The sequence below is a fragment of the Bos mutus genome, chromosome 15 (assembly GCF_027580195.1).
Source record: "Bos mutus isolate GX-2022 chromosome 15, NWIPB_WYAK_1.1, whole genome shotgun sequence".
In the NCBI taxonomy this organism is placed as follows: Eukaryota; Metazoa; Chordata; class Mammalia; order Artiodactyla; family Bovidae; genus Bos; species Bos mutus.
Window position 1 is genome coordinate 59754970 of NC_091631.1, and position 7340 is coordinate 59762309.

General features: G+C 40.8%; 1 non-coding gene across 1 annotated transcript; it reads right to left on the minus strand.

The window, feature by feature from the left end:
* Nucleotides 1-6747: 6747 nt before the first annotated feature.
* On the minus strand, nucleotides 6748-6820 carry TRNAR-CCU (transfer RNA arginine (anticodon CCU)). Its single transcript has one exon. It is a non-coding gene; the product is annotated as a tRNA-Arg (tRNA).
* Nucleotides 6821-7340: the final 520 nt, after the last annotated feature.

The window sequence follows — 7340 nt, forward strand, 5'->3', positions numbered from 1 at the left end:
AGTCTAGTATTGCCTGTCTTTATCAAGGAGGACTGTCAGCTATGAAGAAGACACAGTCTGAGATTTACTTCAGAGCAAATATTTCCCAGGTAGAAAAGAAAAGGAAAGGGCTTAAGTATAATAAAGTTGAAGCATGAAGATAGCATATGTATAGTCAAAAAGAGAGAAGTTTGTGGACAGGAAGAATCAGTGGGAACAAAGATCCTTTTTAGGTATTGTGAAACACAAAGAGAAACAAAGTGGCAGAGAGGTAAAAGGAAAAAGACTGAGGAAACTGAGTTGCTAATATCTGTAGGGAGATGGGTATTCTGAACATTGTTTTATAGGTGACTCCTGGATGGACAGAGCAGAACTAAGGACCAGCATACACCTTTGAGTCTACATATAGAGAGAAAAAGAGAGAGAGACTCATTTCCAGTTGGATATAGAAGAAGAGCGAGTGTTAATAAGATTTAAGAAGAGAGAGGAAAAGAATGAAGAATGGGATAACCACACTTTGACTGACTCCCCAAAGGGCTATCTTCTCCTGAGGCTCTGGCAGGTTGAAAAACAGTCCATCAGAAGATGTCCATCTTCTAATTCTGGACACCAGGCCGTATTTTGAGGACACTTTGTTTGTGGAATGTGTTTTTCTCTAAATAAATCCATTTCTTACCTACCACTTTGTCTCTCACTGAATTCTTTCTGCACCAAGACACAAAAAACCTGAACCTCAGCAAGTCCAGACACCAGGTGAGTGATAATAATTAAAAGACGATGAGTTCGAGTCCCAGTCAGGGTTTTGGCTGGGTTCGAGTCCCAGCTGTGTGGGTTCAAGTCCCTATCTGAGTTACATGGTTTCAGCGAGGAGATGGATTTTATTCTATTGAAACGGAAAGTCGTTTGAAGACTTTCCACCAGAGAACGCATGTCCCAATTATTACCTTAGGAGAGGTGAAGGCGTTTTGACTAGAGTTCCACAACAAAGATAGTGGGGACTGGAAGGACAGGTGATAGGCTTTATAGATGAATATCAGAACTTACTACCTGGATATGAGTGCAAGCGAAGGAGAAGAACTAAGAGTGACCCAGATTCTTGGCTTAAACAACTGGTGACTGGTGGTGCCATGTAATTAGATAGGAAAGACAGCGGGAGAGTGGATTTTGGAAAACAAAAAACAAATTTCTGCTGTGGTCGTGTTAAATTGGAAATGCTTATTAGACAACCAATTGGAGATAGCATATAAATAACAGAAATACAAGTCTGGGACAGGAAGATCTCAGTCATAAATTTGAGAGTCATTAGATGGTGATTTGGAGAAAGCAATGGCACCCCACTCCAGCACTCTTGCCTGGAAAATCCCATGGACGGAGGAGCCTGGTAGGCTGCAGTCCATGGGGTCGCAAAGAGTCAGACACGACTGAGCGACTTCATTTTCACTTTTCACTTTCATGCATTGGAGAAGGAAATGGCAACCCACTCCAGCGTTCTTGCCTGGAGAATCCCAGGGACGGGGGAGCCTGGTGGGCTGCTGTCTATGGGGTCGCACCGAGTCGGACACGACTGAAGCGACTTAGCAGCAGATGGTAATTAAAGCCAGGGTAAAGAATGAAGATGAAGGAGAAAAAAAGTCCAAGGACAGATATTTCAACATGTAGTGGGATAAGGTCCAAACTGTGGCCTAGAATTCTCCTGACCTTATCTAAAGCTACCTTCTTCTTAGTCCAGCTCAAAGCCAGAGGCTCTGTTTTTCCCAGTCAACCCTAGCTTGGTTTTATCTCATCTCCAGCTGCTCTTACAGCGTGGCCTTGCTTGGTTACTTTATTTTTTGTTTGCTTTAGTCTTGTTGTCACACCTACATTGCTGCCTCCTGGAGGGCAGTAAACATGCCTAGCAAATCCCTGTACCATCTTCAAAATCCAGCAGAGAACTCTTAATTGCTCAGAAGTCCATGCTGAGAGGAGGTTGTGGAGAAAGGCCCCATCAGGCCTGTTTGCACTGCTGTGTTTGTGATCCCCACGTCTCCTGGCATCTTCCTTCCAGAATGATGCCCCCAGGCAGGGATAAACCATTGCCTCCACTATGACAAGTTAAATAAGCATCAGAAAATATCCCAGCAAGGCAGGTGGGCAAAACAAAGCACAAAGAAGTAAAATTGCTTTCTTGGAAAACAGATAGAAACAAAACACCACAATATAAATAAATCCCAAACCAAACTCCATTAGAAGGGAAAAGGGCTTTGGCATCCTCTCTGGCAGCCTGACCACAAGAGCTATTTGTTGATGAATCAAGCCAATTTGAACACTAAGACTTTTATGTTTCTAGGACACTGACATTACCCAAAAGCTTGTGGCAGGATATTTTCTCTGTGCTTCTCTTTCTTGCTTGAATGTTGCAAGCTGCCTGCAGCTTAAAGAGCTGTTAGTTCATTTGCAGCCACCCGGAATGCCAGCTCCTCACAGCCCATGCAGCTCTGATCAACAGTACAAAAGATAAAGAAACTCAAGAAGCTTGCAGGAAGAGAGGATAGTGAGGGAGGGAGGAAAATGGAGAGAAAGTGGTGCATTGAAGTCAGAGAACACAAAGGAAACCATGGTGGCAGAAGCAAGGAAGAATAAGAAATATTGATGAATGGATTGGAGTTGGTGAATGGAGGGGAGTTGAAACCATCAGAAACAAAGAAAAGATTGTTGGAAAGGGACAGAAAACACAATACAGAACATCTACCAGAGAAGAGAGAATGAGTGTAAATGTAGCTAGAAAAAAGTAGGTGAAGTGTAGATAAGTGGAAAAATTAAATGCTAAACTGGAAAAAGTAATATCTCTTTTTTGGGTATACCTTGAAATAATTTATGGCCTTTGCAATACTTGGTTGGGAATGATGAATAGCAATGCCTTTGATGGAATTAACTTAATATATTACTAATTAACTTTGGTGGTATAGCACATGGTTGAATTTATTTGGAAAATCAGAATAATTATATAATACATAATTTGTTTTATTCTTGGAAGTCACAAGGAAGACTTTTTTCTTCAATTAATAGCTTACTAACATGTGTGCACTCAGGGTAATCAGTGAGTTTTCATGTTTATACTAATAATGAAATAATATACAATAATATATTGTATATATGCAATAATATACAAACTATGGACCGTATAATATTCTGAAACTAAATGTGAATAACAAAATGCAGAAAGCAATGGAGTTGTTTTTTTTTTTTTCTAGGTTGTCGCATTGCAGGGAGACTATTATTTTCACTTACTATATAGTCACATTCACAAAATTATAGAATAAAAAGTTGGAAATTATCTTATGAGTACAATTTGTCCACTTCCTCTGGTTCTAAATGCAAATCATAAGAACTAAAATAGTTGGTAAGATTTGATGACGCTCAAAATGGATCTATAAAAGCTAAAATCTTTACTTAAGAACTCAGTCAATTTTTAGTGACAGAGGAACACCCATGTATCCATTCTGTCATATGTCCAGCAATCCCACAGCTAGGTATTTATGCAAAAAAAAAAAAAAAAAGCAAACCAACAAAACAAAAAACCAAACATTGAAGTCAGGATCTTCAGGAAATACTAGCACTCCCTTGTTCATTGAAGCACTGTTCACAATAACCAAGGTGTGACAACAACCTAAATGTCCATTGACAGATTAACGGATAAAGAAAATGAGGCACATGCAAGCGATGGAATACTATTTGGCCATAAAATGAAGAAAAGTCTGTAATACGTAACAAAGTGGATAAAAGTTGAGGACATTATACTAAGTGAAATAAGCATGATCCCACTTATATGAGGCTCCAAACAGTGAAATTCTTAAAAGGAAAGAGTGGAGTGGTGCTTGCCAGAGGCTGAGGGGAGGGGGAAATGGGGACTTGCTAATTAGTGAATGTGACTTAGTTTCAGTTAAGCAGGATGTCAAGTTCCAGAGATGTGATGTGCAGCATTGTATCTGCAGTCAATAACACTAATGTACACTTATTTGTGAAGGAGATACAGCTTCCCCCGTGGCTCAGTGGTAAAGAACCTGCAATTCAGGAGCCACAGGAGACGCAGGTTTGATCCCTGGGTCAGGAAGATCCCCTGGAGAAGAGAATGGCAGCCCCCTCCAGTATTCCTGCCTGGAGAATTCCGCGGACAGAGGAGCCTGGCGGGCTATACAGTCCATGGGGTCACAGAGTCAGACATGTCTACGGGACTTAGCACACATGCATGAGGATATCATATGTTAACTGTATTTACCGCAGTCAACTCAAATCAAAGATGAAGATTAGTGTATTGCTGAAAATTTTTAATTACCACTCTTTTTTTTAAATCAAGAAGTCCAAATATATTTTAGAAATAAAGACAAAAATTTACTTATGAAGTGCAAAAAATATAATAGATCTGAGATTTAAGATAGTTAGCTAAACAAGTATCTGCCATTCTCTGACACCAATGACCTAAGTGACTTGTTTGGTGGTTGTTTTTATACCCCATGCTACACTGATCTATTCTTTGGTTTCAGGGACCCTGGAGACTCATTTTAGGTGGTCATGTCAGGTTCAGTGTAGACCTTGGGTAAGTTCACCCCAAGATATGGAAAAATTGGCCATGGCTTCAGACTTGTTTAAGAAGCCTCAAGCGTCCTGGAAGAGCTAGCAGGTAATAGGTCTCCTGGGTGACTCACAATCTCTGGAACCAGCTTGCTAACTTGGTAGCTCTGGATCAGATTTTAGCTCAGGACCATAAAAGACCTTAAGTGGGGAACTGCAGAAATGTGGAATTCCCATATGATCCTTAGTGTTGCCCATTACCAAGGCCATTTGCTAAGGGAAATAATTTGGAAAGGGAAGGTTACATATTTGCTTCTCAGAATTTTATGAGCAGAACATCCATGATAGAGAAAATGATATGAATAAACGCAAGCCCCCAGCAGTATGCTTGTATTGCATTCTCCCACTTTTTGTCAGAGACAGACACGTTAAACTAAAAAGTTTAGAGACTTGCTTGATTTTGCAACCAGCTGAAGAAGCAGCAGCTCTCTCTTCCTTCCACAAACCTGTATTTCTTATGTGTGATGAAAGCTATTTTATGGTCTCACAGGGCAAAAAGAGGCCAATAAGATAAAGCCCCTAAGTCCACCCCTCGACCCTTGGCAGGTGGCCATGCTATACTGTGCTTTCCTTACAGCCTGTCTTTTCAGACATGGCCTCTGCGCCTTCTGCCAGGGCAGCAGGCAGTGAATGACCAGCAAAGCCTTTCATCAGAGCACAGGGGCGCTGTGTTTGGAATGACTTTACACTTGTCTTAACAGGCATGACCTTTCCTCCTGGGACACATTTTTCACTGTCATGGCTGCCTTGTAGCCTAAGTCAAGGCAGAGATTCATTGGAGTTTTTCACATTCTCTCTTTCATTACTGAAAGAGCCCTTGGGTCATTTATGGTTTGGACCTTGGCCCCTGTTGTCCTTTATTTATAAAGAAGCATGAACATTCTCCCTTTTCACAGGGAGGCCAGCTTCCCTGGCACTCTATTTCCTTTTGTTCACTAGGTCAGTATTTTTGTCTTCTCTCCCCACATAGAATATTTCTACATATCTGATAGAAAGGAAGCTCAAAGAAGACTTTTAAGTGGCCCGTCATTCTATGGCTTGTTAAATCCACGTTGCCTTGTCTTTTGCCTAACACCTCTCCTGTGATCTAAAGTGTTTTCTCTGGTGCGTGCAATTATGTGGAGTGGATTTTGGTGCAGTAGAAAGGCAGGCCAATAACAGTTATAGGTACCAGAAGTAGGGAGCTTCTTGGCTTTGCCAAAGGCCATGTGCCGGAGATAAATCAGAGAGGATTCATAAATCAAGATTAAGTTGGCTCAATAGCAGTGAACATTTATGTATTTTTTTTTAATACTAGGGGCAAGAACAGCACAAGTAAGGGTTAAATTGGAAGATCCTCCAGGTTCCTTTCAATCTGAAACTATATCTAGATACAAATGCTCAGATTTTTAAGAAAAGTCTTAAATGTGGCACATTTCTTAGAGTTATTGACCTGGAGTGATCTTTAGAGACAATTTTTGTTGAGCCTATTTTTTTTTTTCTAATAGAAGAAGAAAATTAGGTCCCAACAAGTGAAGAATTTCCTCTGCCTCCACTGCCCCAAGATCACATCTCTAGTTATGTTTGTTTAAAAACAAAAATAGACAAGCTGCACAGATTACAGAGTGGGCAGAGCACTTAAGTCATGAGAGGATTCTAAATTTCCCTTCTGACTGGGTTTGGAAATTCCTACCTCTTTGATTGCTATTATAGCTGCAGTTTGGCAAAGGGTCTAGTTTTGCCCCTCTGTAAAACACCCTGACTCATGAGACGTAAGGGAAGAAAGTGGTGGTGGTGCTGTGGGTTTCTGTTAAGACCTCAGAAGCATCATCCAAGAGGAAGTAGTGTAGCAACAAGCAGGAAGGTAGTTAATTGTTTCCATGGTGTGATTCCAGGGGGTCCTGTGGTTACCACTTCATATATCAATGCCAGTGATCTTTCTATAGGAACAGCTTCATTAGGCCTTGAAGGCGTTTGTAGTCAAAGGGTTCTCTATATAAAATCACAGTTAATGTACCTAACTTTATCAGCTAATACTTTAGTTAGCCATTAGCACTTTGAATATCTCCTATGTGCTAGGCCCATAATGTCCTCTTTTTTCTTTTTAAAAATATTTATTTATTTTGGCTGCGCAGGTCCTTGTGGCATGCGGGATCTTTAGTCATGGCATGTGGGATCTAGTTCCCTGACCAGGGATCGAAACTGGGCCACCTGCATTAGGAGTGCAGAGTCCTGGCCACTGGACCACCAGGGAAGTCCCCCATAATGTCCTCTTTCACTGCACTGGCTGAGTGATAGCTGAAAGAAAGGTTCTACAAGAAATGGGATACAACCAGGCACCTTGAGGAGGAGTGCTACCAGGATGACTAGCTTTGGACTTAGCTAGAACTAGGTTCTAAAGCCAACTCTGCATTTATTTGTACTGACCTTGAAAGTTAGCCAACTAATGTATAGAAGTCCAACTTTCCTTATTTATAGAATAGGGATAATAATAACAATAATACCTCTTAGGGTTATATTTCAGAATGGGTTAAACAATATCTGTAAGGCACTTGTGAGAGTGCCAGGCATATGTGCAGTATTTCATAAATATTATTTATTTCTGGCATTATATCAGAATCAACAAAATGGCTTGACTAGTGGACAAAGAAGGCCCCAAAGAAAAATCAGGCCTACAAAAGAGCTTTGCCCAAAGCCAGTTTTATCCAGGCAGTCTTATCCTGAGAAGAAATACTGTGCATCAGAAAAAAGCCAAGGAAAGCAGTCCTGTGAAC